At 39.6% G+C, this 12824-nt stretch overlaps 1 long non-coding RNA gene across 1 annotated transcript; it reads right to left on the bottom strand.

Annotated features, from left to right (window-relative positions):
- Positions 1-5661: 5661 nt before the first annotated feature.
- On the bottom strand, positions 5662-8148 carry LOC121971735. The gene is made up of 3 exons (XR_006109201.1): positions 8111-8148; positions 6682-8020; positions 5662-6604 (listed from the first exon to the last, which is right to left on the bottom strand). It is a non-coding gene; the product is annotated as an uncharacterized LOC121971735 (long non-coding RNA).
- Positions 8149-12824: the final 4676 nt, after the last annotated feature.

Here is a 12824-nt window from a genome sequence, read left to right as displayed (position 1 = left end):
AATAAACACTATTAATAGCCATGTGAAGTGTTGGAGCACTCTAAGAGTACTCCAATCTCATTTCATTCAAACATAAGTCCCTTCTCTTCCATGAAGCTTCCATATTTTACTCTTCAAATAGGATCAAGATAATATTTACAGTCAGGTGAGAATGTCACCAAGAACTTAGGAAGTATATATTTACATTTCGATTTTGGATCTGCAGATGTTTCAACTGAGAATTGTATCCAGTTGTAGGGGAGTAGAAACGGTTCAGAATATATATACATTTTAGATCTGAATCGGAACGCTGTGCCAATTAATTATAGGACCACGACTTGATTCATTTTATGATTGAAGTAGTTCAAGTTATTGTATCATAAGCCTAATGAGGACAACAGGCAAATCTGAACCTTTAGGTTATGCTTGGAACCTTGTCCTATTAGAGGACAGATTATGCATGAAATCTAGTGTCTATGACTTTGCTTGTCAGCAGAGTTGTGTTGGAGTTGGTTTGGCCATGGAACAATACAACACTAGTACTCAAAGGAACAATAAGAATATCAAGTTAGTTTCTGAGTGTGCATAAGTTGCACTCCGAATTTACTCGATAGGTGAATTAGAGAAAGGTTGTCTATCTCGAAAATTAATCGGGTGAAGTTTGGACACTTGGATTATTAAAAAAAACAACAAATGAAAGTTTAACAAACTTAGAGTTTGTCACTAGGCAAAACAACTTAAAGTTTAACAAATTGGAGGTTGTGGAGGGCTTGGTTATTGGTGTTAAGGATGGTTAATCAATCAAATAAGACACTGTTAATATATCAATAATCTAGCTTCTTTATTTTTTCTACTTCTTCCAGTAGCATGGTTGAAGTGTGGAAAAATTATGCAATGGTTATGAGAAATTTTATGATGGAGAAAGTAAACCAGATGTTCGGTTCACAATCAAACAACACTAATATTGAATTAATAACAACTAGGATGATTACACTAAGAAAAAAATTTAGTTGTAATTGAACATACCTCAGAAAAATCTAATCATCAGCAGGGTCTAATGGGTATCGAGTCTCCTGTGACTCAATACCATGCTCTGACTGGGGATCCTCTGACTGGGGCTGCTGTGATCGGTCCCATCTAGCAATGGCTGCTTGGATCTGGGACAATGCCTGCTCCTGAGCAGCCCATCTCTCCTCCCACCTCTGATCCACGGTAGTCATCTGAGTCTTCAAATCTTGATTTTTTTTCTTAATGACTCCACCTCAGAAGAAGAAGAAGAAGAAGAGGAACTGGCACGACCCCTAGGAGTCCTCAAGCGATCAAATACCACCTTGGCCTGGGAGCCAAGACCATAGAGGGAGGAGTTCTTTGTCCTTCCACCCACACCATCATAATAAATTTCATTTATTTGCTGGGTGGATAGATCCTATGACTCCCCACCCTCTACTAGTGGCTGAGATGCCTGAGCAACCCTACTTGTCATTTCCTCTTGTGTAAAAAAAAATATATACAATTTATATCTTGTACACAATTACTAGAGTTAATTAATAATGAATAACGATTAATATAATAAAGTTAAAAATTCAAGCCCCAATGTTCTTCGATCGAAAATCTACATATGTGTCATCCTTTCTCTTGTGAGTCTTAAGAATGACCTCCAGGCAAGTGGGTTGTCTTTCTAAAGAACGCTCCTGCATGCACAAATAAGTTGGTTCACAAATATACAAGCTTGTTAATAAATAAAAATTTAATTTACAAAATATTAAATTCAATTCACCAGATCCATGGTGTGCTCAACAATAGATCGAGATCCTGATGTATGCCGAGCATATCCGGTACTCAGGCCACATGGCTATGTATTCCTATTTTCTCGAGCTTTTAGAGCCTTTGTCTGCCATCTTTCTACAGACCAAGTGGCCGTCCATGCACTCCAAATCTCGTCGGATACATAAGCTGGTCTAGTGCCATCCTTTCTCATATAATATAAAAGGTCCTTGTATAACTTGGCACAGTAAATATTCCAAGTTGTTGTAAATTCTGCCTCGTGTCCATCCTCCCATGTATATTTTTTCTGCAATTAGAAATTATAAATTTAGTATATTAAAGAACAAATATATTGTACATATTCAAGTTACTTACCACAAATTCGTTATAATAAAAATCTTTAGTCTCACTATCTACATGTCTCCATGTAGTACCAGCAATGCAGACTCTTTCTTTAAATTTCCTTGTAATGTATGTGGATACTCGATGGCCGTCAGGAGTAAATCTGCATATAAACAATTTTAAGACATAAGCTATATGTTTAAAAAAGGAACATGAATTACTAATAATTAAAAAATACTTAAGACTCTCTGACAACCCTAAGAACTGTAGATCCACGAAGTGGTGGTGCTGGATGATCTGTCATGAGATATAATATCTACAAAATAGTATTACAACACATCATAATAAAGTTTACAAACATGATAATCTGGCAATAAAATAGGATTGAAGCATAACTTACTTGATGAACAATAATGCTAAAATTTAATCAATGCTAGACTCTGGAAACAGTTCTACTCAACATCATCAGTTTGTAAGTCGTCGTCGCTAGACTTTGTTATGTCAGCAAAATCCTCACTGCTAGATGTCTCTCCATCATCTAGCTCCTCGTCAGTGGCATCAACATCTACAAGTAATTGTGATGTAGATGGGAGTTGTGAATCAACTGAATGTCTCTTTACTTCAACATTCTGAAATGCATCATGGTTTTGAGCAGTAATGATGTTCGACATTTCTATGATCGAACGAGGCTTCATTCGACAAACAGACAACCATTCACTAGTTCTTCTTCTCTTTGTAGGATATTCAAGATAAAAAACTTGACCCGCTTGTATTGCAAAAATGAAAGGTTCAAACTTATTGAACCTTCTATTTGCATTAACCTCAACTAAATTATCATTTGAATGTATTCTGATACCTGTTCTTGGGGTCGGATCATACCATGAACATTTGAATAACGCAGGGGCTTGCGGCCAGCCGCGGGAACGAGCCTGCGACCAGCCTGCGGTGACTGCCTGCCGCAAGCAGGGGCCTACGACGCCCGGCCCTGCGGCAGCCGACCGCCGCGAGCAGGGGCATGCGACGCCGGCCTGCAGCGAACAGGGCTCTGCGACGTTGGCCTGTGGCGTCAGCCTGTAGTAAGCAGGGTCCAGCGACGGACGACTGCCGCAAGCAGGCGCTTGGGGAACAGTCGTCGGCGGAGCACACGCCCGGGGAGCAGGCGTCGGCGTAGCGACGACGTGTGCGTCAAACAAAAGAGATGAGGGAGGAGAGGAGCATACCAGTGTCGCCTGTTGCTGATCGCCGAGAACGGGAGAGGACACGAGGCTGGACGCCGAGATCGCCGGTTGCCGGTTGCCGATCGCCGATCGCCGAGGATGCGGAGAGGAGAGGAGAGTTCACGCGGAGAGGAAAGTCGCACCGTGCCCTAATTTTACTCTGTTTTACCGACGGAATTTAATTCCGTCGGGGATTACCGACGAAATTGTGATTCCATCGGTAAACCCTAACCCTAATCGGATCGCCCGAATAGTGATATATACCGACGGAATGTTAACTCCGTCGGTAAACATCAATACCCGAACCCGTTAAAGGAATTGCCGACTGAATATTATATTCAATCGGAATATTACTTATTGAATATATATTTCAGTTGGTAGTTATCGACTGAATTAAATTCAGTCGGTAGTTATCGACTGAATTAAATTCACTCGGTAGTTATCGACGGAATTTAATTCAGTCGGTAACTACCGACTGAAATATATATTTCAGTCGGTATTTACCGACTGAATTAAATTCAGTCGGGAATGTCGTCATTATTTGTAGGTTTTTTTGTAGTGTATACTTCAGGTTAAAAACACACAGAACATAACTTAACTTGTTGATCACACCAAAATAACCTTGGAGTTCCAACAAGGATGACTGAATGCTTGAGAAGAGGATTGTTGGAATTCAATTAAAGTCTCACATTGAAAAAATTTGATAAAGATCATGGATTTAAAATGATATAGGATATCTTCATTGATGAGGTCTTTTGGAGAGATCCTAAGAACAAAGTCATAAAGATATAGATCCAAAATAGATAATATCATATTATCATAAATATATATAAGGTCTTTTAGAGAGAAAGCTCAAAAACAAAATCACCAGAGGCCTAGATAATATTCGTTAGGTATAACATTGTATCAGAAGCAATGACCGCTAGTTCTTGATAGCCTTCAAAGATAGAAGGCAAATTAAGAAAAAATAAGAAATAATAATAATAGAACTTTGCTAATAGTAAAGTTATATAAGAAAAAAAAACTAAAAAGTCTTCATAGCCATTTTATGAATATGAAAGGAGCAAATTGGAAGATGGGAGTCATTGAAATCTATCTCTGGAATTTTGTATTACCAAGAGTTCTGTACCTCGGTTTGCTCGTTTAGGGTGCTCATGACCTCTTAGTAGACTCAAATGATAGTGATATATCAGTTGATTTATTTTCTTTTTAGCTATCCAACTCTGTAGATCGATTAATCCTATAATTAATTTGATCTCATGAAAGTTTATCATCGACATCAACAAAAATCCAAAAGTGCTCACAGTAAGTGTTCAATTAATCTTGGGATGATTGGTCCGACTCCACGAAAGTTTACCATTGCCCATCAATATAAATCCAAAAGTGTTTATAGTGGACGGTCCAACAGTCCAACATCCTAGATTTATCGTTCCAATGGTGGAAAATATTCTACAGTGCGTCATAACTAAAATTCAAACCATTTACTTGAGACACTATATGAATGTCTTACCACTGCATCGTGGCCGGAGGCGATATATCAGTTGATTGAATATACTTAAAGCATTTTTGATTATTCATGATACAGCATGTTGTGTGTGACCCCAAAGGTAAGGTGAGTTCGATAGTCAAAATAATGTGATAGTCAAAGTCAAGATGAGGTGATAATGAAAGTCAAGATGTATGTATCTGAACAAATCACTTTCAACGAGGTTCGACTCCCCAATTTTCATGGACATAACTCCAAACATTAACTCGATTGGCTTAGTGTTGGTCAGACCTAAAGGGCATAATTCTTCACTCCTCATAGGCATAGTTCCCAACATACACTACACTTTTATGCATTGTTAGTGGCTGAAAAAATACTATTGTTCCCAACATAGACTACACTTTTATGCATTGTTAGTGGCTGAAAAAATACTATTGTAAAAAGTCCGCTCAAAGACGGCCTAAAAAGCATTATCATTTTTTATAAAGATAATGTTTAAAAAATATTGTCATCTTTTATAAAGAACACTTTTACAATGTTTAAAAAGTAAATTTTTTTTTTATAAAGACAACATTTTTATCACGATTAAAAAATATTATTTTTTTTAAAAAAAATAATATTCTTTAATGGATAGAAAGCATTGTTTTTTTTTTAAATACAACTTTTTAACAAAAGATAAATCTATTTACAAATAGAAAATATGTATCCATAATCTTTTTTAAAATATAACAATTTAATGTAAAATATAATTTCTTCAAATATAAAATATGTACACATAATCCATAAATTAACTTTATACCCATATTAAATTTATAGAAAATAAAAAACCCTTCTTATATTGCATGAAAGGAAATGAACTCACAAAAGTACTTATTTTATCCTTTATAACCACATCGTCATCCATTAAGCTTAAATACAGAAAGTTTCTTAAATACAAAAAGTTTATATAAGGAGACTAGTAAAAGAAGATGCTTTCTGAATTTCACATCAATATAGTAGAAATATCAAAGTAGCACCCTAAATAAATTTTGCACGCTCTCAAAGTTTAAGTAACGGCCCCTTCATATTGACTCCAAGGTGGCTTTGATGTAGCCATCTCCAAGATAGTACACCATAGACTCCAAATATCAAATATCAAATGTCTGCAGCAAGGTTTCACCCATTTGAATGCTTGATGACCTAACTACACGATACACAATAGGAATTAGTTTAGATGCATAATTGATAAAAGTGTCATCTGAATAAAACAATAGCTACACTACTTTAAGACATCTTTCCGTGTAAATGAGGCCAAGATTCATGTAACTGACCCCAAAAATTGGAACAAACATGGCTTGATGCTGAGTTGTATATTAGCTACACTACTTAAGCCATCTTTGCACTAAGAGAACTTGGAGAATTAAGAGTAAAAGGTGGAGAAAACAGATCTAATCTAAACAGAAATACACTGCAGGGGGCCAACATCTATCTTTGAAATTCTCAATGCATTTTAATTAGTATGTACAAATAGGGGAACATAAAAAAATAACAATCATAAACAGAAGGTTTAATCTGCATTTGGGCCTTGATATCTAGCATGTGCACTTGATGAATTCTCTGCTACACTGAAACAAGATTGTAAAAAGGCCAGATGGCAGAGGCTCAAGTATCAATCAAGAAGCTGCGACAGTTATCGTACAAGCTTGCATATAAAGAATAATAGTACAACTAAGAATATTGGCATAGGTTGTGCTGGAGATTCTGATTGAGTTTGTGATGGAGCTTGTGGGGGAGCCTCTTCAGGAGTAGGATGCTGAGCCACAGATGTTGCTGATGGCTGTCAACACAAACATTAGGTTAAGAATTAGGTGGGTTGTTAACACTTTATAGTGAGATAGGTAACATAAAAAAAACCTGAGAAGCAGAAGCTCCGCTGGTGACTGCAGCTTTACTCTAAATGATTTTGATGCAGTAAGTAAATTAGCATTAAGAAATCAAAATAGCTATTGGAGAAGAAGAGGTTGAAATCATAAAAACAAGAAAAAGAATAAAAATAAGGAAATATTATAATTAGGCCATTCAGTAGAAATGGGAGTTTCAGCTTAGATAATGGTGTGAGACCAAACATCCAAAAATAATTTTAAGGAAAGAAAAAAACAACAAAAGCAGAGATTTATATCTCATGAAAGTAGTAAATTATAGAAAACGTATACAACTAAGAGTAAAAAATTTTAAACGTTATACATGAGACAAGCCTATACCATTACATATAATGTATGGAAACCAGAAAGTATCTAGTAGTCTGCAAAATGAATTTATTGGAAGAAAACTTCTAGAAAGTACCGCTCTTTCAAGCATTTAATTATGTACAAGATGCTCCGAAGCTGAAAAACCATTCTTAGAAAAAGCTTAGAAAGTAGTAAACGATCTTGTAACAAGAATTTGGCATGATGCACAACAACCAAAGAACAATGTAGAACAGAAAACAACTATCGGTGAACATCCTTCAACTTATAACACAAATTGGGTGAAGAGGGATGGGTCCAACACAGCAGGTAATTTCTTGCCTTCAGAAAAACAAATTACTTACCTTCGGTAAAAACCTTTCATTTTATAGTTCAACATTCCTTGAAAGCCGATCCCCAAAATGATCTTTTTTGCAACCAAGATGATCTTTTTGTAGAGAATACGTCAAGGTATCAAGATTGGTTAATCTACTTCGATCAGCCATACCTCTTGAACAAACAATAAAAATAGGTTCCAGAGATGGCACAGAGCAGAGACCTAAAGATGCGAATTGGCATTGTATGTAGATCCAGGAAACGGCATGACCTAACTTTACCGCAATTAAAAGTAAATGAATTCCTTGTCGTCATGGGGGGAACAGGGCTCCCCTAGAGATGCAAATTAGTGGGCATCCAATTCGATTAAAACGGAATAAAGAGAAGATGAGGAAAGTAGGAGAAAGTGTCGAACCCGGAGCTCGCAGCCGCTCGAGGAGGATCTCCTCGGTGGAGACCATGGTGAGACGGGCACCGACTTCCTCGCGGGCGGTGCCGCCGAACTTGGGCCACGACCGGCGTTCGAGAGCGTGCTTGCTGAGGCGGGCACGCGTCGTCGTCGTCGTCGTCACCCTCACCTTGTTGTCCGCGTCGTCGAACCGGTACTCGACTCGTCAGGCCCAACCACCACCCGCGGCGGCAGTAGGAAATGGAGATCCTCGGCGTCGTCCTCGAGCTCCCCAGCGAAGTTTCTGATAGTTTTCAACCGCATGAATTCTAACCAGCGAAATAAGAATTTAAATAGAAAAATAAAAAAACGTGAGCATGGATATTTGTTTCACCATGATTGAAGAGTCATCACTTCATCCAAAAATATTTCTTTGAAAGAAGATGTAAGAAAGATAAGAAAGGGATGACAGCGCATTTAGTTCAATAAGGAATTAAAAGTTCTATTAAGATTAAATTTTAAATATTTGGAGATCATTCCTATATAATGAACATCTATTATCAACCCCCTCTCTCTCTCTCTCTCTCTCTCTATATATATATATATATATATATATATATATATATATATATATATATATATATATATATATATGATAATAGATATGAAATTATATATTCTACATATATAAGGTCTATATTCAATAATTAAAACCCAATGAGCCTAAGTTAGATTATTTTAATAGGTTCAATTTGTACTCATATGCACAACTTACAATTAAGCCCACCAATTAGAGATAATAACCAATAGTTTCCCATTTGGGTTATTTGTGAGTTGTATATGAAATACAAGTAAAACTTTAGTTGATATCAAACTTTATGAGTATAGAATATCCCTATAAACAATTTGGTCCATTAACTTCATTGGTGTTGGACTAAAGATGTCATAACTACTGTGTATAATCGTAACAAGCCCCAACAATAATCACAATATTGATGTCATTAATGATATAGATCAAGATGTAGATGTATAAAGTGAAAATTACATGAAATGTGATCAGTACATGTCAATTTTCAACTGGTCCTAAGATGATCTCAAAAGAGGTCAGATCATATTTGTAAAATACTTTATGCTAAACTGCAATAGTAAATCATGATCAACTTTATAATTTCAAAAGAAATTTGTATCATATTTACAAACACCAAATGCTAAACAGTAGTAATAAATAATAATATCACAGTAAGAGTGTCAAATAAACATATAAATTCCTATTAATAGTTTGAACTTTAAGTACTTACAATAATCAAAATAAAATATTTGTCTTTATTATCAAATATAGAACAATAAAATAAATACAGACTCCCACTAGATGAGTTCTTCTTCCATAAGAAGGATTCTCATATCCACAACATGCGCATGAAACACCTTAGGCACCAAACCTTTGGTGAGTGGATTAACCAACATGGAATCTGTGTTGATGTGCTCCACCATAATCTGACTACTTTGAACTCTTTCTTTAACCACTAGAAACTTGATGTCGATGTGTTTGGATTTCGATGAACTACTGTTGTTCTTGGCATAAAGTTCTGCGGCTTTATTATCACAGTAAATCATCAGTGGCATGTCAATGCCATCAACGATGTGTAATGCAGTAATGAAGTTCCGCAGCCAAATCTCGTGATTGGATGCTTCATAGCATGCTACCAACTTTGCCTCCATAGTAGAAGTGGCTACTAGCGTCTGCTTGAAGTTCTTCCAAGATATAACCCCTCTAGCAAGCATGAAAATATAGCCCGAAGTAGATCTCCTGCTATCCAAGCATCCAGCAAAATCAGAGTTTGAATATCCAATCACCTCTAGATGATCTGATCTCTGATACGTGAGCATATGCCCTTTAATTCTTTGCAATTACCGGATCACTTTCTTTACTAATATATTTGCTTAACATTCCCACTATAAATGTTATATCTGGTCGAGTACAAACTTGTGCATACATGAGACTTCCCACTGCTGATGCATATGGGAATTGCTCCATCTCCTTTATTTCAAGTTCAAGCCGTGGACATTGCTGCAAGCCAAAATTGTCACCTCTTGACACATGTGTGTCACCAGGTGTACAGTTATGCATACCATGTGTTATAAGTGTAGGTCCCTTTGGAGGTCGGCAAGAGGGGAGGGCTGAATTGCCCTACAAAAATTAAACACCCTTTCTCGGATTTTCAACTAGATAACAAAACTTGTAATTAAAATAGAAGAGACTAATTAAACAGAATCTAAACAGACACAGAGGATTTACTTGGTTTGCAATCAGAGGATTGCTAATCCAAGGAAATGATGGTGCACTATCGATGATCTCCTCTAGGCGGAGTAGCCTCTTACAGCGTTGACAGCACAAAAGAATACTACAACACAGAAAGAATGGATTACAAGTTCATTGATTTAACTGTGCAGATCAGTGCTATATTTATAGCACTGGTCGGGGCGCCCCGAATGGGTTCCGGGTGCCCTGGGGGGGATAAAATTTTATCCCCCAACGATTAGATCGCGTTTGACGCGATCCTAGTCAAAATCCAGTTCCGGGCGCCTCGGGTTGCTCTGGGCGCCCCGGGCTGCTCTGGGCGCCCCGGGCTGCTCTGGGCGCCCCGGACTGCTCCGGGCGCCCTTAGCCCTAAAGTCAACACAAGTTGACTTTTTTGACTCCGGTTCAGCTCGTCTCGGTCCGGGTCTTGTTCGCTCCGGCTCCGCTAGCTTGGGTGATCTCGGCCATCCGGAATAGGGCTCACCCGAATCCAAGTTCCGGCCTTCTCCTAGAGCAGCCTTCCTCCCCGATTTCTCGTACCTCGAATGCCACACACGTTCTTCTCGTCCACCGGTGTACTCTTCCACGGTCACCTCGTCCCTCGGATGCACCGAGCCCGTTGACTCTCTCCCCGTGTCGTCCTTCTCGTTAGCCGCGTCTTTCGCTCGTCTTCCTGTGTTCCTAAGCTCCTACACACTTAGACACAAGAGTTAGACAAACGCAGGACCTAACTTAACTTGTTTGATTACATCAAAACACCTTGGGGTTACAACAATAAGCACCTTTTCAATATAGGTATGTTATGAAAGTCCAAGAATGCCTCTTGAATGATCACGATATATCTGTATGCCTAAAATAAAGGATGTTTTACCAAGATCTTTCATTTCAAAATTACCAGATAGAAATGATTTGATTTGATGTAACATACCCTTATTATTGCTCGCAAGCAATATATCGCCCACATATAAAATAAATATAACAAACTTGCTCCCACTAAACTTAACATATATGTACTGATCAATGGGGTTCTCTTTAAATCCAAATGAGGTAACCGCTTGATTAAATTTTTGGTACCACTGATGGGATGCCTACTTTAAACCATAAATGAACTTCTTTAATCTACATACTAGGTGCTTTGAATCCTTAGACTCAAACTTTTCTGGTTACACCATATATATAGACTTCTCTATGTCTCCATTAAGGAATGCAGTCTTTATATTTATTTGATGTAGCTCTAAATCATAATGAGCTATAAGTGTCATGATTGCTCTAAGAGAGTCTTTCGTCGACACATGTGAGAAAGTCTCCTTGTAATCAATGTATTCTTTCTGAGTGAATCCCTTGGAAACAAGACGAGTCTTATACTTTTTGACATTGCCCCTTGAATCCCGCTTGGTTTTTGATCCTGTCCGAACCGGGAATCAGTGGACGCTGGGCACGTGGCGCTTCCTGCTAGATCCTCGAATGCTCCGGTGAACCTGCAACGAAACCGAGCCGGGAGGGGTGTCCCGGCGACGGCCCTCCGACGCTCAAGTCAGGCGAGGAATAACAAAAAGGTGGCTTCAAGATGAAGATTTTTTATACCTCCAGTGGAGAAATGGAAGCCTTATATAGATCTCTCAAAGAAGCCTGGGCGTGCCAATCAAGGCAACCACCTGCCTTTGGCCATGCCCAGGTATGGGTCTGTCAGAAGGGCCATGTCTGAATATGGATCTGTCAGGGAGACGTCCATGAGACCATACTGTTACTGTATCAGCCTCTCTATGATGTGACGGCAAGATCGTGCGATCTTGTGTACGGCCTAATCATCAGACATGCTTCTGCTGATATCTCATATCCTGAGCCGAGCGCATAGGCCGCTCGGCACCCTTTATACCCTCGCCCCTATTTAGCCGAACGGACAACCCCCTCGGCCCTTGGCCCCTGCCGAGCGGACTCCCGCTCGGCCCTTCGGTCTTCCTGCCTTGGCGTCGGAAACCTGAGCCCATGGATGGGCTTATCTCTAGCTCCGTTCGGACCTACCCATCCGCTCGGCTCGGCCAACCACCGCACAGCCTTTCATCGGTCCTCAGGCTGAGACCCTTCAGGAAGTGGGTTCCCCATTCTTACTGCCGGATCACTTGCCTTCCCTTCAAGTCTAGTCGAAGGAGGCAGTGAGTCCGACTGACTGGACTATATGTGTCCGAGCGGAGCTTTTCGATGACTCTGAAGGGACCGGCCCATGGAGCTTCAAGCTTGCCGACGTCGCCAACCGGCTTGACTTTCTTCCAGACAAGATCGCCGACCTGGAATGATCTGGGGATGACGCGCCGGTTGTAAGTTTGCTTCATCCGCTGGCGGTATGCCATCAGCCGAACGGCTGCCTTCGCCCTCTCCTCTTCTACCAAGTCCAGCTCCATGTTTCTTCGTTCGGCGTTGTCGTCATCGTAGCTCTGGATCCGGATTGAATCAACGCCGACTTCGACTGGAATGACGGCCTCACCGCCATATACCAAATGGAACGGTGTGACTCCTGTCCCTTCTTTTGGCGTCGTTCGGATGGCCCACAAGACGCTCGGCACTTCATCTGGCCAACTTCCCCCCAAATGGTCGAGCCGAGCACGCAGAATACGGAGAATTTCCCTGTTGGCGACTTCAGCCTGACCGTTGCTCTGGGGATAGGCCACAGACGTGAAATGTTGCTCAATGCCGTAGCTCCTGCACCACTCTTCTAACATTTTCCCTGTGAACTGCCGCCCGTTGTCGGACACTAGTCGGCGGGGGATGCCGAACCGACAAATGATGTGTTGCCAGATGAATTTTTTAACCA

The sequence above is a fragment of the Zingiber officinale genome, chromosome 4A (assembly GCF_018446385.1).
Source record: "Zingiber officinale cultivar Zhangliang chromosome 4A, Zo_v1.1, whole genome shotgun sequence".
NCBI lineage: Eukaryota > Viridiplantae > Streptophyta > Magnoliopsida > Zingiberales > Zingiberaceae > Zingiber > Zingiber officinale.
Note: the sequence above shows the minus strand (reverse complement) of the source record. Positions and strands in the feature narration are given on the sequence as shown.